General features: G+C 50.3%; 1 protein-coding gene across 1 annotated transcript in view; it reads left to right on the top strand.

Moving 5' to 3' along the window:
• Positions 1-21008: 21008 nt before the first annotated feature.
• Positions 21009-25514, top strand: part of GGTA1 (glycoprotein alpha-galactosyltransferase 1 (inactive)) — a 56059-nt gene continuing 51553 nt past the window's right edge. The window contains exon 1 of the mRNA XM_037059190.1: positions 21009-21230. The gene's annotated coding sequence lies outside the window, so the exon portion shown is untranslated. The remainder of the gene's footprint in view (positions 21231-25514) is intronic.

Here is a 25514-nt window from a genome sequence, read left to right as displayed (position 1 = left end):
GAAATTGAATCACAAAGCCAATCTGAAAGCTCCTTTCTTGCTCTGGTCTTGGAGGTAGCACAGGTTCAGTGTTTCAGGATAGCCCTTCCCTGGCCTCCCAGAGCCTCTCCCACTTTGTAACAGCCAGAGCACTTTCTCCTCGGGGGACCAGCTGGCCCCAGTTTGCCTGGGTGTGGAGAGCAGGACCAAGAAAATGGCATTGGTCTGGTCAAGATAGCACAAAGTATATAAAGCAAAATGGAGTCACTCATGTCAACCAAGATAAGCTGCCAGTCAGCCATGACACTTTGGCTCAAGAAGAAAACTGTCCAAATTATGCTAGACACACCTGGCAAGGAGACACACACTTACATACCTGCACATGTGACCAATATAGCTGTGTCTGCAGAGCAGGACCACACATAGACAGGCTCCTGGGGAAATTCCCCACTTGCCGTCAGGGCTGCTGAGACACTTATCAAGAGACCCAGAGATGTGGAGTGCACCACTCTCATGGGCAGGCTCCACCCCGCTGCTCAGACAGCTGGGCTCCACGCCACGCCGATCTCCCTTGGCATCCGCTGCTGGAGGCTCTGCCCTGCTGGACTGAGGACTCCACCTACCCTGCTGCCCACCTGGCTTTGGAGATCCTTCCTTACAAAATGCTGATGGCTCCCTTGCTCACAGTGCTGTTTCCTGGACCCACAGACTGAGATGTCACAGCTCACATTCATTGTTTTCCATAGATTGCTGGGTATGTGTGTGAGTGTTACATTTCTCTTAGACTGTCGGAGTGTGAGTAGGGTGTTAATGTATGTTGATGTTCTACTTTAAGTGAACCTGCATTCCATAAAAGCTGAGTTGGCAGCACAGTTACCTCGTGTGTGACTCTGGTCTATTCCTTGCTGCCGGGTTGCTCTGTAGGCGGCTGGCCGAGTGGTTGCTTAGCTGACATGTAGGAAAGACCATATCGCAAACACGCTCGCGACCCTGGGACTATCCGATTTTAAAACTGAAAATCTGGCATTCTGCGCCGGTGGGTGTGGCTCAGTTGTTTGGGAGTCGTCCGGCAAAGTGAAAGGTCACCCCGTTCAATTCCAGGCCACCACACGTGCCTGGGTTGCAGGTTTGGTCCCCAGTCAGGGTTCAATGGATGTTTTTCTCCCTCTCTCCCTCCTTTCCTCTCTCTCTGGAACTAAATAAAGAAAATCTTTAAAAGAAAAAAAAACAAATAAAAAAAAGAAAATCCACCATTCCAAGAACCCCCTCAGTCTTAGGCAAACCAGGTGCTTGGTTACTCCACTCTCATCATGCTTTTCATATTGTCTACTCCAAGATTCACCTGGTGATCCAGAATTTGGACTCTGGAGTCGGTTGGACCAAGTCCTGCCTCTGCCTTTATGGGCTGTGCAACCTTGGGGCAGGCGACATCGGCTCCGCAGTCTAGCTTTCCTTCCGCTGTAGAATGGGGGATGGTAAGCCACTTGCTTCAAAGGGTTGGCGTGGAGACTGACTGAGATCATGTTTAGCGGTGTCTAGTCTCTCGGGTCCCAGAGACGACTCAGCTCGGGCCTCTCATGGAGGATGGAGACCACGTCGGCTCTCCAAGAGGGGAGGTCAGTTCTGAGTGTCCTTGGAGCCCATGGAAGGGCGGATTAAGTCTCCAGGACGACAGGAGACCCTTGAGGGGTGACGAGCCATTTGGACGGGGCCCTAATCATAGAGTTGGAGTTATTCAGGAGGGGAATGGGGAAGAATACCGCCAGCGAAGGAAGGGGGCTGGGGAAGTGTGTGTCTGGTCAAGTTTAACTGAGCCAGAGCTACGTTTTCTGGAATTTTCTCTGGGGTAAAATTGACCAAAAGAGCATTATTCTGAATGAGGTTTGGACAGGAGAAGAGGAGGCATAGTGATTAGACAATCACTATACCATACCCCTGACATCAATACAAAATTTAAAAAAATTAAAGAACTTTTTTCAAGTTTAATGTCAAATTAAAAAATAACAAATAGAAAGAGGTCCACTTTCTTTAATGTACAAAAACGTATGAGTAGAAACAAAAGCAAAATAAACGGTATCACACACGCGTACACCACTACGTAGTTCTCCGTCAAGTTTACTATTCAAGCCACAGAAAGTAGGTGGCAGTTGAGGGGCTGGGAAAGAGATCAAACCAACGAACCGGAAGGCCCCCTTCCCACTGTGTTTGCTCTGTGCGGTGTAGACGTGCGCTCCCAGAGACGGCTCCCTTCACTCCTCCCCTGCGAAGGCGGGGGGCGGGCAGCGGTACAGAAAGCTGAACCCGCTCAAAGCCTGAGGGAGACCAGGGGCGATGGGTCCGAATCCTGGCGCGTCAGCGTAGGATTGAAGCTGTGGTGCCGCTACCAGCTGTACTGTTTAGGGACGGCAAACGAGGCTTGAAGTTGAGGCTTGGAGGCTTGAGGCTTCAACTCTTGGAGTTGAACCAGAAACCACCTCCTACGTTCCTTCGGGGCTGTGACACGTGTGGGAACACACGGATGCTGAGGAGGCTCAAAATCTGGTCCCCACCCGTTGCTGATGCAGTCACCGATGACCCAGTCTTGCAGGACTCCATCCTGGTGGCCTACTCTCTCCGTCCTTAAGCGTTTTAGGCCTTCAACTTCACCTTCTCCTGGGCTAAGTTCACCACCAGATAGTCCGAAGAAAGCCGCTCTCAGCTGCCGCAGGAGCGCAGGGGGAGCGGATGCTCACAAAGGACCAGCCACCAACTCCTCCCTCCTGCGTTGAAATCCGGCTGCAGCAGAGCCCCCCCTTCTATAGAGGGGTTCTTTGGTACCAAAAGTATTGTTGGTGGGAGGGTACAGGTCGGTTGTCGATCCCAGGTGAGGGGCTCGGTCTGCTGGTTGCCCTCGGTGCCCAACTGGTTGATGCCCTGGGCAGGCCACGGTCGTCTGCCAAAAAATGTCTAAAGAATCCATTTTAATCTAAATAATAGGCCTTAATTTTGGTAATATAACTTTCTGTATCACCAATAGATAATAAACATTTAAAAATTAAAAAAACAGAAGTGAACACAGCCTTTTGCTTCTGCTCAGTCGGACACTGCACACACAGCTCACGCACACAAACCACCATCTGCAGCCTCTGTTTGGCGGTGGTGTCACAAGGCGGCCGCCGGGCCTGGACCTGCTGCGGCTCCTGCCAGATCTTCTCCTTCGTTTCTTTGTCTCGTGAGTCAGTTTCTTCAAGAAGGCCTTCTGCTTCTCCTGCAGGTCAGCCGCAGGATGGAGAAGCTAGAGGCTCGGACACAAAGAGAGATCCGTGGGAGTTCCATTTCGTTCCCACGGGGTCCAGCTTGCCTTGCTCTTCCCAACTCCTGACCATATTTGATTTCTCTATGGCCTGCCTGCTGGCCTCAGACCCGACTTGGACTGCAGAGGCCACGGCTGTGCATCAATTATTTATGCAGCTGTTAAGCTCCTATAATTGCATAAAGTCAGATCCCTAAATATATCTGGATTTTCTGTAATGCCTAGTGAGTGGTTCTGCTTCTCCAAATGAGCCCTGACTGATGCATGGAGTCTTACATGACCCGGGGGTGGAGGTCGGGGGAGAGTGATAGAAAAAGAGAAAAGAGGTGAATGGTGGCCCAGGACCTGAGAGTCATAAACGTCTGACCAAGGGGCTTGCAATTTGTGCTGCCTTGAATGAGGAGCCGTTGAAGGTCTTTGCACAGGGAAGCAAACTGGACAGAGCCCAGATGTTCTTGTCCTCTCTAACATTCTTGATTCTTTTGAGTCTATGTTTAGTGGGAGCAGAGCCCTGGCTAGGATCCTGGGAAAGAAAGAGAGATCAGACGTGGATCTTGCCCCTCAGGGGCTCACAGACACGTGTGAGTTAAGTCTCTTACATGTAAAAAAACTCCAAGGGAGAGAGTGGTCAGAACCGCTAGAAGACAGAGCTGGCAAAAGAATATTTCCTCAGCTAGAGTATGACTTTCTTTTAAAAATTTTTTTAATTTTAGAATAGTTCCAGATTTTTAAATTTTTTTGAAAGATTGTATTTATTTTTTTAGAGAGAGAAGAAGAGGGAGGAAGGGAGGGAGAGAAACATCCATGTGCCAAAGAAACATCTATCAGTTGCCTCCCACGCACCCCCAACCAGGCAACTGGCCTGCAACCCAGGCATGTGCCCCGACCAGAAACCAGACTGTCTACCTTTCTGTTTGCAGGACAGCGCCCATCCCACTGAACTACATCAGTCCGGCTCCAGTAAACTTCCTTAAACCACATTTCTCCTATACTTCCTTCTCCAGGGCTGAGCAGACAACAGCTGCTTTTTGCATTGACTTCAAAATGCTAACTCCTCTTAACCAGAAGGAGATGAAAAACTTAGGGGCTTATACTAAACAGAGGTTTCAAAATTGTCTTTTCTTCTCTTGTCTTCATTTACCTAAAAGTGGGGGGCAGGATATGGTTATTAGCAGAGATGGGACGAGGAGGCTTTTATCCCTAAGTCCTGGACATCCTGGCTGATCAGAGTGGGATTCAGAACCCTTTGGACACATGCCCAGTTAGGCAACACCCCCACTCCCAGCCTTGTGCTGTTAAGAGAAGGCTGAGGAACTACCTGGGAGGGAGACCTGTCCACAATCAGGTTCAAACTTGTACAGGGATGTGTGGCTGGTTGGGGGGAGAAGGAGGGAGGGACTGCTGGCAAGGCACTCAAGGAAGGGTTTGTCCAGAGGGCAGAGTCTGCGTGGCACAGCAGATTCAGCCACAAGACCAGGGAGGGGGCCCCGGAGCTTAGCGGTTGCTGTTGGACACTGTCCTCACCCCAGTGGTCCTCGTGGGATCTTCAGGGGCTGCCTCGGTAAACTGGAGGGCAAAGCAAGGGCCCTTCGCTCTGTTGTGGCGGGGGGAGGGGGGGCAGCTCAGAGACAGCAGGCGACCACAGAGGAGGAGCCTCCTCTGTAGCGGCAGCAGCAGGACCCGCGGCAGCACTGTGAGGTCTCACACGCAAGCACGCAGGACAGGGGGTGACGCTGCAGGCCGAATCTGGATGGCGGGGCCTCAGAGAGGCACAGGGATGGCTGTGTCAGACGTCGCCTGCTCAGCTAGGAGGAACACTGCCACGGGCTTCCGTCACTTTCTACCTCCAGCCCCGTGGCTTTCCCCTTCCCTGGGCTAAAATCCAGGCATCGGCGGAGCTGCGTTGCTTTCTGGAGGCCCTAGAGGGACAGCCTGTCTCCCAGCCTTCTGCAGTTCCCGAGGCTGCGTGTCTCTCACCCTGTGGTCTCTTCCCGCCCTCAAAGCTGGTGACAAGGGGCCAAGGCCTGGCATTGCATCACCCCGCCTCTGCTTCCTTCTTGGACTCTCCTTCCGCCTCTGCCTTCCACTTTTAAAGGGTCTTGTCTTGTGCTCACTTAGATGATCCAGAATTTCTACAATTTTTGAAAGGCCAGCTGGGTAACCGCTTCCCTATCCACTGCCCCAGCAATTTTCAACCCTTTCAATCTCATGGCACACACAAACTAACTACTAACATTCTGCGTCACACCAAGAAAATATTGTTGTCACTTTGACAAAAATATATAATTTTGATTGATTTATAAAACATAATAGTAGTAATTGCCTACCCTCCTTGCCCCAAAATAACTTTTTAAAAAAAATCAGGTGCCTATACTTGTATATAGGGATTTCTGATACCAAGAATTAACCAATCAGACACAACCTTATTATGTGATACAACCAATAACATGCAACTCTATTATATGGACCTATACTTATGGTTCAAGGTAGCATTCACACCGGACAGCTATTGTTGTAATGGCTGTTGTCATTTTTACATTTGACAGTTTAAGGGAAAAGAGGTCAGTGGCCCTGATTAAATAGTAAGGTATTGCGTGTTTCAAAAATTCTTGCAGCACGGGCATTGAAAACCCCCGCACTACCCCGATAGTCTGTTTGCCGTGTAAGCGGAACACACTCACAGGTTCTGGGGTTAGGTCGTGGAAGCTGTTCAGGGCCAGTGTTCTGCTTCCACACCTCCATGTGTGGCAGATTCTCTGCAGACAGGGGCGGAATCGCTGTCTGTGGCTCAGGAGCCTGCACATGACACCTGGGCATTGGGAAGGTGAGTATTCCATCAACCCAAGTCGTGCCAGAGGGTCTTCTTCCCTTCAGCTTCCGCAGCCGTGTCCTCCTCCTCCTGATCAGAGAAACCAGAAGCCCGGGAGCAGGGCTAGGGCAGCCCTCACGGCAGGTGGATTAGACCCCAGGTCGGAAGCATGTGTATCTGTTTGTACGTGGGAAGTGAGAGGTGGGGAGGCAGGTGGGGTGCCCAGCAGGAGAACCGCAGCTTCTCGAGTGGGTCCTCCTGCCTCCCAGACATTTGCCTTTCTGTTCTGAAGATCTGTGCTACCCTGGTCACCTTCAGGCTGTTGCTAAGACACCTGTGGGTCATTGGTGCAGCTTGTGGTGGCAACAGTTATTTCTAGGTGTCTCTTTTTTAGAAAAAAATATTTATTTTTAGAGAGAAAGGAAGGGAGGGGAGAGAGAGAAACATGTGAGAGAGATACATAGATTGGTTGCCTTTCTCATACCTCCAACTGAGGGCCTGGCCCACAACCCAGGCATGTGCCCTGACTGGGAATCCAACTGGTGACCTTTGGGTTTGCAGGCCAGCACTCAATCCACTGAGCCACACCAGCCAGGAATAGGTGTGTCTCTTTGAGATCCTAAAATATCTGTACACTGAGTCACTTAGGAATGGTGAGCAGAGTATGTGGGGGGCCTGCTGGGGCCTGCAGAGGCAGCTCAGTTCAGGGGGAGAGGGGATGTCTCAACAAGGTGGAGAGGAGTCATTTTGTCATGACAAGAACTGGAAGGTGACTCCACTGATCTGGAATGAGGAGGGCCCTGTCTGAAACCTGCTGTTGACTCTCCCAGTGACATAGGCCTCTACTGCTCTCGGGGTAATGCGTTCAGGGTCTCAGTTCAGGGTCTCAGTTCAGGTTTACTAGTGTCACTGGGAGAGTCAACCTTGGTATCAAGCTTCCCCTTTTGCCAGTGAGGAAGTAGGGGCTCTGAGAGCTCCAGCTACCCGTTCGAAGGCTCCCAGTTCACCCAGGATAGGTGTGGCACTGGCACTCAGGTTGTCGGCCTCCAGATCTCCTGCCCTATCCATGGCTGCTGCAGGTGCTGTGGCTTACCTGGCCGGGAAGGGATCCTGTCGTGCTGCCCGGCTGAGGCCTGGGGGTGCAACAGGAGGGAGGCAGAACAGGGGCTCCCACAGCGGGGCCAGAGCCTTGGTGCTTCCTCCCACAGCGTTGGAGCCAGGGGGCCAGTTTTAGCTGAGCTCTTTCAGACTCACCCTCCTGGTTCCCATAAAGGGAGCAGAGTTAACTGAGGGGGTGGGAACTGCTCACAGGCTGCCAGGGGCCCTAGTGGCCCTCATTGAAGTGAAAAGGGAACCAACCAATCATACAAACCCACAGGCACTTCCTGACTTGGGGAAGGGAAAATAAACCCAGGGCTACCAGGCTCCTTGCACACAAAGGTGCCCAGAAGCACACGCCCTCACACGCATACGCACACACATGCACACACCTTCATAGCATACCCTCACAATACATATGCTTGTGCATGCACACATGCAGGTACACATCCTGACAGCGTAAATTCACATACATATGATGCACACACATACCCTCATCACAAACACACATTCGCACATGCATGCACACACATGCCCTCACAGCACACACTAGAGCCATGCTCATTTATCGCCCTTGCAGGCAAGCTCACAACCTGCAGCCTCACATACTGAAAGATGCGATCACATTTCAAATGTACCTTCACATTTATGTGTGGGGACACTCAGTTATGACACATACCCAGACACCAATATGCATCTGGGCTTCACCCACACCACAGAGAACAAACAGGCACATTCAGATACTTGTAAACACACAGGAATGTGCACTTGGCCACACACATGCATGACTATATAGATTCTCGCAAGCATACGCACATACATATGGAGCACCTAATATGTGCCAGGCACTGCCTACACATGGACCTACAGTGTTCAAACATAGGCATGTGCACATAGATGCACACTCCAGCACACTCACAGTCACAAAGACAGACACACATGCAGTTGTGCACACACACAGTCAGGCAGCAAATGAATACAACTGCCTTCCAGGCACACACCTAGTTTTGGATTTCCCCCCAGCTTTACTGAGATATAATTGACCACACACAGTTTGATTTCCAGTAAACAGAGAAGATGGAGGGTGTTGTTTCTAGAGTCTTGCCTTGGTGGCCTCTTTGTGGAGACCCTCCCACATCCTTTCTCCCATTCCTGCTCTCTCTTCCCATGTTATCCCCTTCTCTCCTCTCCAGTCTGTCTCCTATGTTCCTTGGGGGGGGGGGGCTACAATGCCAGTGTTACATTGATAAGAAATTCACCTTGCAGCCCTGGCTGCTGTGGCTCAGTGGATTGAGTGCCAGCCTGTGGACTTCTTTACAGGGTTGCTGGTTCAGTTCCCAGTCAGGGCACACGCCTGGGTTGCAGGCAGGCCAGGTCCCCAGTAGGGGGCGCATGAGAGGCAATTACACATTGATGTTTTTCTCCCTCTCTCCTTCCTTTCCACTCTCTAAAATACATACATACACACATACATACATACATATGTACATACATAAAATAAAAAGAAATTCAACTTACAAATCGCATGGACCTGGATTTCTTTCTTCCTTCGCATCGCTCCAGCTCTTTTTCTCTTGTTCGGAAGAACCCAACTGCCTTTGGCTGAGGACAGAGCTGGGCTCTGATGGCCTCCTAAAAACAAAGACTAAAATCTGTCCCGGGATGCACAGTTTAAAGAATTTAGTTAGAAAGGTAGAGGAACAAGGAAAGGGTCTAGTCCTTGGCCATAAGGTGCACCCCTTGCCCTAACTATCAGGCCCAATGCACTTACCCTAAAAAGAAAAGATTGAAGCTGGGGTGGGGGTGGGGGGAGAAACAGAAACTCGCCTGAGCAAGGGCTGTATCCAGGCGTCTATCAATCCTGTTCTGAGCAGCTTTCCCCACAGCAGCCACATCAGCCAGCATCCTGATGGGCCGGATGATGCGGATGGTGGAGGTGGGGCGGCGCTGGTGCTGGTGCTGATGGTGATAGTGACGGTGTTGGTGGTCGTGAGGAGGCCAACTGCTCCCATACAGGCCCTACTTCACGCCAAGCTGCTTTCTAAACTTTTAGTAAATTATTACTCTCAGATGAGGCAGCTGAAGCACAAAGAAGTGACATCACTCACTTGAGGTCATATAACTAGTACTAATGTCTGGCAAACTTGGAGAAGACTGACTCATAGATGCCCCAGAGGCAAGACATCAGAGCAGAGAGGGGCTGGGGAGGCTCTCCCATCTGCTGGGTCACTGAAGAGATAGGAAGTCTGGAACTCAGGGGAAGGGACTTACGCAGGCCACACAGCAAGATGGCAGCAACGTTTCTCCCAGGGGGCTTTCTGACGCTGACGTTCAATCAAACCAGGACTCTTCAAAAGAGAAGGGAACATGGCTAAGTCTGGTTTGACTGGGCTGAAGAAGCCAAGACAGCCAGGGAATTGACACGAAATGCTACTCGTTAAGCTTATAACACAAAGTTGAACGCTTGGTAGCATCCCACACAGTGCTGGTTCCCCTCCTCTCCTAAAAAAGAAACTGGACCCAAGGAAGAGAGAGGTCAAATGGTGTTAACATGCAGATGGCCCACCGACTGCACACAGGCAGGTGAACTTGTATCTCAGGCGTAGGGTCTGGCACGTAGCTGGCACTCAGTGAACTGTGCCCACATTACAGAGAGAGAAAGTCATGGTTATAATCGACTACAGGATGGACCAAAGCCTTGACGCCCCGTAGAAACGACCCACGGCCGGTACAGCAGTTCAGTTTCATGCAGGCCCCAGTGCGGGCAGTGCGCTGTGTGAGGAGAGACCAGCCACCATAGTGAGTGTTCAGGATGGAGGCTGTCCCCCACCCGCTGCGCAGAGAGAGGTGCAGGTCTGGGTTCCTGAGTGCCGGAAGTTGGCTGTTGCCTACAGTTAAGATTTGGGATAGCCCAAGCATGCTCACCCACCCTCTCCATCTTCCTAATTGCCTCTTCTACTCCCTGACATCCCCCCATTTGAGGTTTGTTCCTCGGGGTCCTGATAATGATCAGAGCTGTGATCTACTGCCACGGGCCTCACTCACCCCTTCCCATCAGACCCTCTGAGGAAGGATGCCTCGTTACACAAACGAAGAGGTTCTGAAAGGGGCCGCACCCCACCTGATGACCCCAGCTAGCAACATCAAACCAAGATGGGGGCCCAGCTTTGTTAGAATTCAGGAGTTTCTCTCTTTGCTGGGGCTACAAGTGCTAACTCTGGGGTCCTCTAGCCTGGGACATCTGCCTTCAAAAATGGGGTAACATGGGGCCTGCATGTGGGATACTTGCAGAGAGCCAGGTGTGGGAGCCTGCGGGGGCAGTGGGTGGTGAGGTAGAAGATGAAGCACCAGGCTGTGAGTCTGCCTGGTGGGACGGACACACAGCCCCGGGGTGGAAAGGCTCCAAGCAGGAACCTCTCAATGGGGTCAGGAAGCAGAAAAACACATCAGGTTCCCAGCACATGGTTTTTGTTGTTGTTTGTTTGTTTGTTTGACAGTCCCGTAGATCGTAAACCAGGAGATAGATTTTATTTATTTATTTTTACATTTTATTTATTGACTCGAGAGGGAGAAAGGAAAGGAGAGAGGGAGAGAGGAACACTGATTTGCTGGTCCACTGACTGATGCATTCATTGGTTGAGTCTTGTATGTGCTCTGGTTGGGATTGAACCCACAACCTTGGAATACTGGGACGATGCTCTAACCAACTGAGCGACCTGGCCAGGGCCAGGACACAGATTTTAATGCACTTTCTTAGTTGAAAGAAGTTTTCTTAGTTTTGTCTTGAATAAAAAATATCTAAGAGTTACATGCTTACCAGAAGTAGGGAAGTGATTGTGGATGCAAAGGGCTGTGTCTGGATTGTGCTTGGGCCTTTTTGAAGGACAGTGTGGCTGGAGCCCGGGGTGGGGGGGGGGGGGCAGAGAAGGGTGGTAGTGAAACTGGGAAAGCCAGCCTTGATGCTGTTTGTCTCTACCAGAACCGTTAAGTAGAGACAAGGATTGAATCTTTATGGGCACTTTCTTGCTGGGGATCTGAGAAGACAGCCGGTTATGCACTCTCCCAAAGCGCCTAAGCATCTCATCTCAAGCCCACCTTTTTGTAAGGAGGAGAAAGGATAGGTAAGGGGCTGGAGAAAAGGTTGATCAGGTAAGCGTTCCAGTCCAGCAGTGATCTGCTGGTTCTTCTTTATCTATGGTCAGCAACTCAGACAAGGTCTCCGGCACTCGCGGCCCCCTGGAGCACAGAGGTTGAATTCCCTGACGACATCCTCGAGTCGGGCAGTCATGCACTCCAGTTCCTGGAATAACAAACTTTCCACAAGCACTAATCACCTAAGCCTAGCAACCATAACTAAAATCTGTAACTCTTTCCCTCTCTCTCTCTAAAGATTTTATTTATTTGTTTTTAGAGAGAGGGGAAGGGAGGGAGAAAGAGAGGAAGGGAAACATTGATGTGCAAGAGAAACATCGAATGGCTGACTTTGCACACCCCAAACTGGGGAACTGGCCTACAACCCCAGCTTGTACCCTGGCCGGGAACTGAACTGGGGACCCTTCTGTTTGCAGGACTAGGCTCAACCCACTGAGCCACAGCAGCCAGAGATACAATCTTTAACTCTTGAGTTTCCCTATCAGTAGGCAGAGAGAGACCTGGGCTGAGACTTTCAGGGTGAGGAAGGGTTAACCAGGAACTGGGGATTGGGTGGGGCCAGGTAGGAGGGCCCCACCCATTCCTGTTAAATTTAGTGACTAAAGGATTCCAAGAAACTGTTTACATAATGGATGATAGGAGCTCACATTGATTGAGTGTCCATTGCATTCAGAGCCCCCTTTGCAAGGGCAAGCTATCTCATTTCTTTAGTTCTTACAAATCCCTGAGAGGCCAAGATAATTATCCCCATTTTAAAGATAACTGACATCACCTCAAGTGACTTTTCCCCCTTAAGGGCACACAACTTGTGGAATCACAGGGACAAAACTGAAGCCCAGCCTGGCTTGCTCTATGACAAATTTTGTTTCTAATGCCCAGAAGTTCGCCTTTGAACCCTTGAGAAGACCCAGCACATAAGCTTTTTTAAGTTGTGTTTTTCTCTTATTTTTGTATTTAATTTGAAAAACAGATAAGACATTCTCCTGGAACAAGAATGCTCCTCCCAAGTGGATGACCTCTGTGGCCTCGTTTGAAGATCGGGAGAATACTTTAATACTGCTGGAATGTAAGTCGGGTTGGGTAGATAAAATCGTATTTCAGCTGGTAGAATTCTTTGGCCCTGGGAGCATGGACAGATTTTAAAAAATGGACCCGACAGCATCAAAAGACTTTTCTGCCTTTTCCAACTAGATATATGTAAATGGCAGAGGTGGAATTTACCACCGTTAGAAAACAACTGACTTCCAATTGCAAAATCAAGTGAAAAATATGTCCTTCCCTGGAAATGATTTTAACAGCGTTCCCTTGGTTCAATAACGGACAGAGAAGTTGATGGGCCTCTAAAGAGCCAAGTCAGCCTCATGTCTCCTGAGCTCGTCAATTCCTCCCATTTTATTGATGGTTCAGCTGGAATGCAGGCAATTCTCCCAGGCCCGCCCCAAATCAGAAAGCTTCTCCTCCCTTCCTTCTCTTCTCCCTCCCTCCCTTCCTTTTTTCTTCCCTTCCTTTCTTCCTATCTTTCGCTCTCCCCTTCCTCTCCTCCCTACTTTATTTCCTTCCATTTGACTTGTGGTCACAAGAATGTCCAAAGCTCTAAAGTATTTTTATTATAAGAGTTTATTTAAGCCAAACTGCCAGGAAGCAGGGTCTCAAATGATCTGGAGAATGGAGTTTGGGTTTTCCTTTATGCATTTGAAATTGAGGAAGGGGACTAAGGAAGATTACCTGAAGGTGGGAGAAAACACAGCAGGGATGGGATTACAGGATAGTTTACAAGATTATGTGCTTTCCTGAGGGTGGTTATTTCAAAGGCGTGCTCATCTAGGAACAATGGACAGTGTTTGTTACAGCCAAGTTAAATCTTTTAATTAAGAAGCTATGTGGCCCGGGGCATGGCTACCCACCATGGCCTGCCCACGCAGGAATTTATGAGAGGTCATATAATGAAGGTCCTTCTCGTAGAATTCCTTTTCATCCACAGACTTCATGTTTTAGTGGTGACTGGGAGAGCAGGGGCAGGCGTAAACCCTTCAAGCACAACTTCCACCACGCTATTCTCCCTTCCCCCAATCCTTCCCAGAATCCTTCTGCGGAAAGAATGCCGATCCCGGTCTTCCCCTTCAAAGCCTCTCTGTCCTGACTCCAGCTTGGCCCCTGAGCCCCGGGGCTGATGGCCAGGGCCTCCTGTGGGGACCTCATCTGTCTGGTCCTCTGTGCCTTTGCAGGCACAGCTCGCCCTGCCTGCTGCCTCCACCTCGGTGCTCTCGGCTCAGCCCACTTCCTCCAAGACTCAGCCCTTACACTCACCTTCTGTTTTTTCTGACTCACTGTACCCCTTCTGGTCACTACTTTAAAACACCTTCCTGCTCTCTGGACCTGGGGATTTCCTCACTTATCTAGGGCTAAGAAACACGTGGGGGAGTTGAGGATGAATGAAACCCAGCTTGGAAAATTCCTAGTTGGTGATTCTAAGAAACTCACACCCACGTCTGAATCTCAGTTCCTCATGGGGAAGAAGTGAGGGGCATGACTCGCCATCTTAGGAGCTCCAGGGCAGGACTCAAATCTCCCTGATCTGGTGTCCCTGTGCAAAGGGCTCAGCAAACTCTGGAAACCTTGGCCCACCGTCCCCACCCCAGTCCAGCCCACCCTTGTTGATATTTCCCTTCCCAAGGCCTCAAGGAGGCAATTCTCCCTGCCAAGGGCCTTCTGGGTTTGCCTTCCAAACCCTGCCTGCCAGAAGTCACCTCGCCTCCGTGCTTCTGACAGGGAGCCCCTGAGGAAGAAAGGGACGTTAGTGAGACAGGAGGACGGGGCCAGAGGAAGGAGGCCAGCTCACCGTCTAGTAGAGGCAGCATATAAGGAATCTCATTGTGTGTTTTTCATCCACCTATCTAGGCATCCGTTTCTCCATTCGGCTAACACATGTACTGACTCGGACACCAGCCTGCAGTGCCCGCGGCATCATGGATGAGACATGAGACAAATTCACAAGGACTACCGAGTCTTGTGGAGGAAAAGGGACGGCACGGCTACTCCCTCAAGGTGGGGAGCGCCTTGGAGCAGCCCGGCAACTCTCTCAAAGGGAGAGTGCACCAACCCTTGCCTAGACAGGCTTTTATTGGTTTTTTTTGTGTGTGTGTGCAGGAGTTCAGGTATAACTTATTAATCATCGTCAGGCAGTAAACAGTAGATAGCATACGAAGAACTATTAGGGCTTCTTCTAAGTCAGGGTCTATTAGCTAAAAGACTACAAAACTTTGGGAAAACAAACTCATTTTCTGCCCAGTCCTTTATCATTTAACTAAGAGCATTCTTAGCAAAGCAGGCTCCACAGAATTTTACACATCATTTCTCAGGCCTAATCACCCAGGGAGCCTGCCATTCCCAGCACAGGGCTGCACCACCCTCAGCCATTGTTTTCAGGCTTAAGTCAGGCAGAGGAGGCAGATAGCCAAGGAATTCTCGGAGACTTCTCGCAGACAGACTGAGGACTGAGGCTTCCCCATCAAAGCCGAGGGGCGAGGGTCCATCACCCCTTTTCTCCATAGCCACCCAAGTCCTTCCCTGGGGCCTCCATGTGATCGTGCCTGTCTTAGGTTGTTCCCCCCTTGGGAAATCTTACCTGTCATTGGCTAACAGATCAAACATTGGAGGCCAGTTACGGAAAAAGGAGCGGAAGTGGCGCTCTTGCCAGGGAGATAAGCTTTGCCTCCTTAGTGGCTTCAGGTCCGAAGGTCGCTCACTCAGCCTTAGCCATGGGGCGGTTTACAGCTCCCGACACCAGGCCAGGTGGCCCAACAATGTACTTTTCACAGTGACTTTGACCCAGGGATGTTTCACGCAGGACTTGAGTCAGGTGTGGAAATTGAAGAGTACTTGTCTTGGCCTCTGTGTTTGCAGTAATTCCTTGTATATTCTAGGTATCAATCCTTTGTTAGTTATTTAGGTTGCAAGTATCTTCTCCCAATCTCTGTTTTGTCAATTAATTTGTTGCAGTATCTTTCCTATGTATTTTGCATCTTTATGCAGTTAAAAATATCCGTATTTTTCCTTATGGTCAGAGTGGCGCATGTATTTCAACAAACCTTAATTATTCTGACGTAATATTTCCCCTAAATTTGCTAATACTTTCTTCATCTTTAGGTCATTTGCCCATCTATTATGCGGGGGCTGTGTATATGTGTGTGTGTATGGATATGTATTAGGAAACTAATTTTATTTTATTTTTTTGTATGGACAGTCAATTTCACAGAGACACCTTTTTAAAAACTATGGTGAAGTTCATATAACATAAAATTTACATTGAAAATGGCTAAGCCACTTTTAAATGTACGTTTCAGTGGCAATTAGTACCTTCAGGTTGTTCGGCCATTGTGCCTACCTGGCTCCAGGGCGTTGCCCATCAGCCCCCAGAAATGCTGCACCGAGGCAGCCCCTCCCACTCCCCCCCCCACCCTGTCTCTGGCAGCTACTTAGCTGCTTTCTGTCTCTGTGACTTCGCCTATTTTGGCTATTTCATGCAAACAGAATCATATAATATGTAGCCTTTTGTGTCTGGCATCCTTTCACTTAGCATGACGTTTTCAAGGTTCATCCATGTGGTAGTGTGTGTCATCGAGTCAGTATTTCATTCCCTTTTGTGCCAAATAATATTCCACTGTGCGGCCGTGCCACATTTTGCTTCTCCGTTCATCGATTCATGAAAATTTGGGTCAGTCCCATTTTTTTTGCTATTGTCACCAGTGACCCTACGGACATCTCCACACAAGCTTTTGTTTGCCCAATTCTTTGCAGTGCAGCAATGCTTGCTGAACAGTCTGTTCTCATCTGTCTGACCCTGACTTTCCACTCAGGTGTGGGGCTCTCTCTAGGCTCCGCGTTCTGCTCCCTGGGTCTGCTAATCCACCCGGCCCCGATGCTGTGCTGCAGTCATCATTAGAGCTTCGTGGTGTGTCCTGAGAGCTGGGGGGGCCAACGCCCAGTCTCCTCTCCCTGCTTTGTCAAAACCGTCTTGATTAAATTGGACCCTTTGCTTGCTCTTTCATGTGAATTTTAGGAGCAGCTCATCAAGTTCCACAAAAACTCTTTTGGGCTTTGTTTTGAGTTTTGGGTTGATTTGAGGAGAACTGCTACTTTTACAATGTTGAAGCTGTCTAGCTCTCGGGCTCTCTCAAAGACACACACACCAAGACTTTTGCACGTGGCTCTGGTTGGGTCACTTTCCCCCAATTCTTCACCTAGTGAAGTCCTCCTTCCTGTCTCAGGGTCCTCTGCACCCTGTATTCCTCCCATTTCTCCCTCAAAACCCTGCTCCATTGTCCGGAAATCATTGATTAGGTGGTTCTTGGTTTAACGTCTGGGCTGCAGACTCCTCCAGGGGTATAACACTCTCCGTGTTGAACCCAGCTGACAGGTGGCAGGATCCCAACAAATACTTGTTAAAAGAATGAAAGAAGTACAGGGAGGGAGTTCTGGCCCAGGAGCACGCTGGCCATACCTGCAGAGATGCTAAACAAAATGACTTACTTGGCACACCTCGGCGTCCTTTCCTAGGGAGTGGGGACGTGACAGGGCTGTTTCGAGCTCGAAGTTGAACTCAGGGGTGTGTGAAGTTCTTGGAGCAAAGCCCACCCAGTGGTCAGAGCTGCCTGTGTTTCCTGACCTGCCCTTCCCCTCCATGGGTATTCAGCCTCACACGCCCGCAGCTTTTCACCACCAGTTACCCATCCTGACCTTACGGTTCCCACAAACTAGTCATCTTATCCCCGTTTCGCATTAGAGACCAGTGAGTCTCAGAAAAGAACATGAACTCGTCTTAGGTCTTAGGTCTTTAACTCCTAACACCAAACCCAATGTATATATAATTACATCACATAACATAACATAATATACATGACGTAATTAAGGTGTTTTCTAGTTCGTTCACTCAGTAGAATTTCTAGTTAGATTTTGTAACCCAAATGGCTCCTCGCAAAACAAAACGGTCCAGACACAGTGTTGACTTCAATTATTTTTATTTTAGTGTTATTGACATAGACATAAGCCGAAAATTAAGCATGAAGTCTTCACACTTAAGAGTTCTATAAACCAACCATAAAACCGAAACAAATCTTCTAATACAAACATAACCACAACACCAATAAAATCCAAATGAACAACATCAAATTAATGTGGCTGATCCTGTGTTGCTGCAATCAAGACCCTGACACCGGGTTTAACGGGAGCAGAGTTTTATGTTTCCCGCCTCGTCCTATTTGATTTGGATCAGGAGTGACATTACTCGAGCCACCGTCAGAGTTGGTCATTGTTTTCTTAAAACATGAAAACTCGTTTATAACTCAGTTTGATGTGCCAGGCAGTTTCAACAATGCATTCTCAAGTTCGGTAATGAAAAGTGGGAAACACAGCCCTCGGTATGACATTGCTCAGTGTAGGTTTACTGCGATGCTCACTACCAGTGAAGCACTACAAGCGTGTCCACCAAAGACAGTAAAGGCACAATTTATGCTCTGGCAAAGGACCCATTGTGCTCCCCAAGGCTCATTCCTGAGGCACCATGTGGGCCTGATAATGCAATTCTCCCACCACTTCACTCCACTGGACCCATCAGGAAACCATTCTCCCAAGCCCCAGATGACACCCTGGCCTCGGGTGCATCCTTCAAGTATTTAACCAGACCTTCACTCTTCTCATTAGCATGAAACCAGTAGTTTTTCCTGCGGTCTGTGCTCTGTGTCACTTTTCATGGTGTCAAATTACATGTCCAAGGCACTAAAATATTTAAGAAGCTAATCTCCTAGCCTCTGAAATTGATGTACAATGGAAATGATCTTGGCAAGAGGAAGTTTTGAGTTTTCACTGGTACAATAGAGGATCCTGAACCCAAGGTTGGGACTGAGATGACTTTTTGTCCTTACAAGTGTCAACTTGTAAACGAACCATCCAAACTGGTAAGAACTGTTATGAGTTTAAGCCAAACTGATGACAACTGCTGGGAAGCAAAACCTCAACAGATTGAGGAAACCTCCAGAGAATGGCATTTTGCAGCTTATTTTATACATTACAATCAAAGGAGGAGGTGTGAGGGGGTTTAAGGGAAATTCGTTGGCCATACTTTAGGGAGGCGGGAGAAAGCAAAGAAGGAGGAATCTCTGGGACTGGATGAGAAGTAAAAGGAGACACGTACTTCTTTTCCATCTGTGAGTACAGGATAGTTAATAGTTAACAATTAACGTGGTAACAATAACAACCAGGGGATTTGTGCTCTCTGGTTATTCTTTAAGGGGTCCAAAAAAAAGAGAAATTACTTTGATATTCTAAAGTTACTGTTATCAGGTATGTTATGTAGATGCAAAAAACCCCTAAAAAACAGAAAGACACAGGCTCAGGGGACAGGCAGGGTCCCTGTCATGGACTGGGCATGGACCTGCCCCAGTGAATTCTCCAAAGCTGCCCCCACCCTCGAAACCACCTTCCCTCCCCCCGAACCCCACCCAAGTTTCCAAGCCACACTATGAAGTCAGAACGGGCTCTCCCACCTCAGGTCTGCCACTGTATTCTGCAAAGGCTTTGACCAAAACAGTAAATCTCTAGGCCTGGGTTTTCCCATATGTAAAATAATTCCCAGTTTGCAGACCTCACAGGGTTTTTGTGAGGCTCCAGCAAGACGGACCTATGACCTCCCTTTCCAAACTGTCCACTAGTATAGGGAACTTGAATAATAATTTTATCATTCTTTTTCAGTTTCCCCCAGCTTCTTGCTGTCAGCCCATAGCCCCCAGTCCATCTCTCCCAGGGCCCATTTTTTCTACCCAACCTCGAGACACCATTCCACCCTCCTGACCACATGTGCCCGGAAGCCTCCCCTTCCCCCCACTTCCCAGACGTGTTCTCTCTGGGCTCTCCTCCGCCACCTCAGATCCCTCCCTCTCCAACTCTTCAAATAAGCTCAGTGAAGGTAAAGATTGACCTTTGTTAGAGAAAAATATTTACCTAGGATTAGACTACCCGCCATGAACTGCTTTTAGTTAGAAAGTTTTAATTTCCAATCATCCTATGTGGTTACTTATGTCTCCGAGTTTGGAGGGCCACCAGGTGGGCCTCCCCCAGCTTGTCACGTGGCCCCTCCCCATCCACACAAACCCGGGAGGCCTGAGGTGCCCAAGGCAGCTCACCGGAAGTGCATCGCTGTCCTACTGGGCGCAGAGGCACACACTCTGCAACAGACTGCTTCTTGGTTCCTTTCTAAACAACTTTTTAAAAATGAAATCGTCCTGGCTGGTGTAGCTCAGTGGATTGAGTGCGGGCCTGCAAACCAGAATATCGCGGTTCGATTCCCAGTCAGGGCACATGCCTGGGTTGCAGGTCAGTTCCCTGCAGGCCAACTCCCAGCAGGGGACACACTAAAAGGCAACCATACATTGATGTTTCTCTCCCTCACTCCTTCCCCTCTAAAGATAAATAAATAAATTTAAAAGAAATGAAATCGTTTATGCATTACTTTGAGAGAGAGAGAATTACTTTGAGAGAGAGAGAGACAAGAAGGAGGAGACACTGCTTTGTTGTTCTACTTACTTGGGCATGCATTGGCTGATTCTTGTATGCGCTCTTCCCTAGCCCGCAACCTCGGTGTTAGGGTGGTGGGCGCCGGTTGCCGGGAAAGAATTCACAAAGAGAAGAAAGTGTAGAGAGTAAAGTTTCATTTACTCTCCAAGAAAGGAGAGCCACGTGGTGTGGACAGATACACTGACCCGGAGGGGTTGAGGGGCTGAGTTTTTCCACGGATTATAATTGGATTAAAAAAGAGTGGGGTGCTGCTCTGTGGCCCCTGGGCTGTTGGGGCGAGGTAACCCGAGACCGCAATGCTATCTTCTGCCTGCGGCCGTGGGGGCTGTCAGTATTGGTTCGATCTTGCCGCCCACTTACTTCCAGTACTGCGACAGAAGCTCAGACGAGTAAAATGGCAGTCCTGCCTAACGAAGTTATAGGCCTGAGCAGCCAACGGCGCTGCTTTAACCGTTCGCTTGGCACCGCAGAAAGATGCTCTAACCAACGCAGACACCCCGCTGGGGCCCCTTCTAAACAGTTCCAGCGGAGAACCCCAGGGGATGTGGAGAGCCCAGTTTAAGACACTGTGGGTTCAAAGGTCGCTACGTCGGTGCACAGGACCCGCACCAGGTGCGGGAGGACAAACCCTCACTCCCCGCGCTCAGGACTTGGCCTTGGGGGGAGGGAAGGGCTAGAACCGCGAGAGCCCTCCGGCCTGTCGCTGCGGAGTCTAGGCGCTCCCTTCCCCAGGAAACAATGGTGGCTCGGACCTCCCAGGCTCGCCGCTTCCCCACCGTGCGGCGGGGCGCCGGGGCGCCGAGGCCACTCCTTAAAGAGCAGGGTGACAGACCCCACCCCCTCTGACGCCGGGTCCCCCACCCCCACCCTCACCACGTGCCGGCCCGGGGTGGCAAAGGCCCAGCCAGCCACCGTCACCAGGGATTTTCTTTTCTCTTTTTTTGCTGATTTCAGGCTTTTTTCTGCCTGAGTGAAATGAAACAAACACTCTCTGAGCCTCCGGGCCACCGGACGCGCACGCACTGGCCTTCGAGCCCGGACGCGGCGGGCCCCTGCGCTGTGTCCGGGGCGGGATCCGCTTTGCATAAATAGCCGCGGGCGGCGCCTCGCCCCGAGTGCCCCGCCGCCGCCGAGCGCTCGCCGCGGCCCCGCGCTCCTGCCCGCTGCGCTCTCCCCGCTGCCCCAGGGAGCGCCGGGCGTGCGGCCGGAGCGCAGGCTGCACACTCGGCCGGCTCCGCCCGAGGCGGCGTGAAGCCGAGCGCCCGTCTGGACAGCCGAGGGCGCCGCGGAGGCGCGGTCCGTTCCCGAGCTCACCCAGCTTCTGCGGATCAGGTGGGTCCCGCAGGGCGCCGCCCGAGGTCCCCGAGGCCGCGAGCAGGGCCGGACTCCCGGGTTGTGGGCTGGGGCGCGGGAGAAGTGGGGAGAAAAGGGCTACCGCTCCCGCCCTGCCCGATTTCTGCCCTGCGCCCCTGCTTTTGTTCTCGTCTCTGCCTTCCCAAGCGGACCCCATCACTGTCCCCATCCGGTCCCTGTCGCTGTCTCGGCTCAGCCTTCCAGACCGGGGCCTGAGGGGCTGCGGGCGGAGGCCTCCGCCTCGGGTCCGCGGCGAGAGGGCGGAAGAGAGGAGGCTCAGGGAGCTGGGGTAAGACCACCGAAGAAGTCTCAAAAGCACTGAGCAGCCTGTCCCCGTCTCCGGGACAGGAAGGAAGCATGGCTCTCGCCCAGGACTGGATGGGAAGAGGCTGTCTCTTGGGAAGGGGAGCCCGGGCGTAGAGCGAGGGGTGCACGGACGCAGGGAAAGAAGTGAGCGCTCGCAGAGCCCAACACCAAGCCAAAAACTTGGCATGCGGAAAGTTTCGGGCTTTGTAACTTCTGCAGCAAAGGGCATGCTTCTTTGGGGTGATGGCATGTGAAAGGGCCCATTTAACTCTGTAAAGAAAGGGACACCACTCCACGTTAGAAAAAGGCAGAAAAACAGCTAAACGGAATGATTACACAAACTCTTGAAAGGCGGCCAAAAAACAGTGGGGGGAAAAATGTCAGGCGGGGGGAAAGACGAGCGACCAGAGATTCCCCGATCTTCCCGCTGGCCCGCGGGGAAGGAGGAGGGCCGTGCGGGGGGTGTCAGCGCCGCCCCTCCCCTCAGGAGGAACCCGGACCCAGGCGGCTGCTTTAGTGGCTTCGCTTGTCTTTTGCCCTCTTTCAGGGTCCCGAGTATTCATTCACCTGGGTGTGTCTCAGGAGGCAGGAGCTGCAGGAGGGAACCATTGGCCTTGCCGCCTCCTGGCTCGGAGACACGTTCCCAGACACTGCCTGAGTTTCCACGACTCGACTCGGAAAAGGAATGCTGCTCCGAGTCAGGAACGAGCCGAGTGTGGAGGGGCTCCTGTGTGGAGGGGCGCCAGGGAGAGGATATAGTTGCTCCTGTGCACGTCCGTGCTTCTTTGGCTACACTAAGCCCTTGTTCGGAGTTATCTCTGGGGTATACCTTGCCTCCCTTACCAGATGGGGGGGGGCAGGTGCAGATCCCAGTTACTGTTCGAAGTAACAGGTGTTATTGGCTGAATAAGGCAGGTTGGAAGCAGGGAAAGAGTCCCTAGGGTTTACTGGGTCCAGGGGATTTCAAATTATGCCCCAGGGATCCTGGCTCAAGGGCCAACACAGTGGAGAACCCGTTCAGTTCTGCCTTTATCTCTTCTGTATGCTGGTAACTCCCAGAGGTGGTGGTGGTTGTTTTTAACATTTTTTTCTTTTGCTGATTCCAGAAAGAGGGGAAGGGAGGGAGAAAGGGAGAGAAACAGCAGTGTGAGAGAGAAATGTCCATCTGTTGCAAAGTGCCTCTTGCAGGCGCCCCAACTGGGGACCGAACCTGAAACCATGTGCCCAGACCAGAATGGAACTCAGGAACTTTTGGTCTACTGGAGCTCACCCAATCAACCCAGCCCCACAGGCCGGGTGGGGGTGGGGGGGGTGGTGCGGCACAGGGGGGGCATGTTTAATACCAAATTTCTCAGACCCAGCCTGCAGAAACTGAGCCAGGAGGGTGCAGAGTGATCTGGGCAAGATCCTTTAGTAGCCAAATCTTACCTCCTAAAACCTGTAGGCCACGGGTACCTTTCTCTGGCCACTGTGGTGTGAAGCAGTCATTTCTCCAGCTCAGCCCCAATCCACTTAGACCCTAACTCCAGGGCCCCAGGGTCCCCACCTCCTTACCCTTCTGTGAGTCTCAGCCTCTGAGCTTTTGCAGGACTTTAGGGGATATTCACATGTGAGCTGGTTCCACAGGCTGAAGTAAGACAGAATGAGGTTGCCCAGCAGCTGATCAGCACAGGGCTGTGTCTTAGTGCAGCCCCTCAGGGTGGGGTGGGTGTCATTAACGCTTTCCACAGTTGAGGAAGTGAAGGCTCACTCCTCAGCTCTTACATGAAGCTGGGTTTGAATGCAGCTCCGTCTGGTTCTAAGCCGTGTGCTCTTACCATTGAATCATCTCGTGGTGGCTAGAAAATGGTTAATGGACAGATGTCCTTAAGATCAGAGCAAAGGGAGGGAGAATGACTGGCGGGGGGTGGGGGTGGGGGCGGCGGCGCAGCATTGAGTGTGAGGGACTGGCACTCATCCAGGTGAATTCATAGCATAAATACAATTTTGTTTGAAACGAACGTGTTTGGCCCTGTACTTTCACTTTCCTGTTTATTTTACGGATACGTTAAAAGTATGTGCCTTTCAAATTTTGAAAGTGTAATTGATATACAATAAAATCCACAAATCTTAAGTGTTGTGTTTAAACGTTTTGACAGTTCTTTACACCTGTGTAACCACCACTCAAAAAAAAGATGTAAAATATGACAACATCCTAGAAAGTTCCCACTTTCAATTTTCCTTCTGCCCGTCAAGGTAACCACTTACTGATTTTCTCACGATTTATTAATTTTGCCTGCTCTTGGACTTCACATACGTGGAATCATGCCATATAGCTCTTTCATGTCTGGCTCAGTGAAAGACACTATTGCACTGGCCATTGTGTCTTTCCAATTGAGCCGTGTTGCTGCATACATGAGTAGTTGCTTCCTTTTTATTGCTGAGTAGTATTCCGTTGCATGGATATACCATGATTTGCTTATTCACTCTCTTGTTAATGGACATTTGGGTTACTCTCAGTTTTGGCTGTTCTTTCTTTTTCTTTCTTTTTTTAAAAAGAGTTTTATCTGTTTATTTTTAGAGAGAGGGGAAGGGAGGGAGACAGGGAAAGACACATCAATGTGTGGTTGCCTCTCATGCGTCCCCTAATGGGGACCTGGCCTGCAGCCCTGGCGTGTGCCCCGACTGGGAATTGAACCCATGATGCCTTGGTTCGCAGGCCTGTGCTCAATCCACTGAACCACAGCAGCTAGGGCTGGCTGTTATTTCTTACAGAATTCTTTTTTCAAAAAAAATTATTTTTTATTGTATTTTAGTCCCCTTATACCTGCCTCCATCCAGCAGTCACCTCACTATTGTCCATGTCCATGAGTCCTTTCTCCGTTTTGCTCAATCCCCCCTCCCCCTAACCTCCCCCACTAGCTGTTAACTGCTCTCCATCTAGATTTCTTCTTTAGACATTTGTTTTCACCTAAGATAAAGCTGTTGGGTCACAGGTTACACCAGTTTACCTAACACAGCAGTGTATTAGCTTCGTGATTATTCCGCATCCTTGACAAGAACTGGTGCTGTCGGTCTTTTTGATTTTAGCTATTTCAGTGATTGGGCAGTGGTAGCTCATACCTTTTATTTTGTGATGGAATTTTAGGAGTCACTGGTGAGGACAACAGCAGGATACAGAATATGAACTGAAATGATGGTGGGGAGGTCAATAGGAGCCATGACCCAGGAGGGAAGGAATCGAATGATGGTTGGAGAAGTGACCTTGGGAGGAGGGATTTCTGACTCAGGAGAGCTCTCTGTGTATCACCTGAGATTTAAAGGCCTGGTATTTGGACTCTGTAAACGAGGCAAGTTCATCCAGACTCACGGCTTTAAATGCTACCTCTCTAACAATCGTCTTTATCTCCAGCTCTCTGTTTCGGGGGGGCCCCAGCTCACCGGATTAACTGCTATTTTGTGCATCTCTCTTTGGATGTCTCAAAGGCACTGCAAACTTGGCAAGTCTGGAACAGAATTCATTATCTTGCGTTGGCTTTCTGCCATGGGTCGCTGGGTGAAGAATGGTTCCGCTAGCTGAGAGGATACGTAAAGAGGAATGTGTGGGGCTGGGAGATAATGAATTTACCTCCACGCTAAATGGTATGGCGCAGAATCGGAGGATAAGGACTGGAAAGTGCATTGGGCAATTTGGAGATTACTGAAGTATATACTGAAAGCCCTTTCACTGGAACGTGGGGCAGGCCAGCTAGATTGCTGACAGGTGAGAGGGAAAAAATGGAGATGGCGAGTATATTCAACTCCTTCCCGAAGTTTGAGAAGGTCAGTGAGAAGACCAAGCTGAGCTATACAGTTGTAGGAAGACGAGAAGAAGGAAGTAATTTCAGGATAGATAAGACCAGTGAGATATGGGCTCCAGGGAAGGATCTGGTGCAGGAAAGGGGCGGGGTGGCCAATAGAGCACTGTGTTAGAGGAGC

Source organism: Sturnira hondurensis, unplaced genomic scaffold, assembly GCF_014824575.4.
Source record: "Sturnira hondurensis isolate 20B ecotype Veracruz unplaced genomic scaffold, ASM1482457v3 Scaffold0010448, whole genome shotgun sequence".
NCBI classification, from domain to species: Eukaryota; Metazoa; Chordata; class Mammalia; order Chiroptera; family Phyllostomidae; genus Sturnira; species Sturnira hondurensis.
Note: the sequence above shows the minus strand (reverse complement) of the source record. Positions and strands in the feature narration are given on the sequence as shown.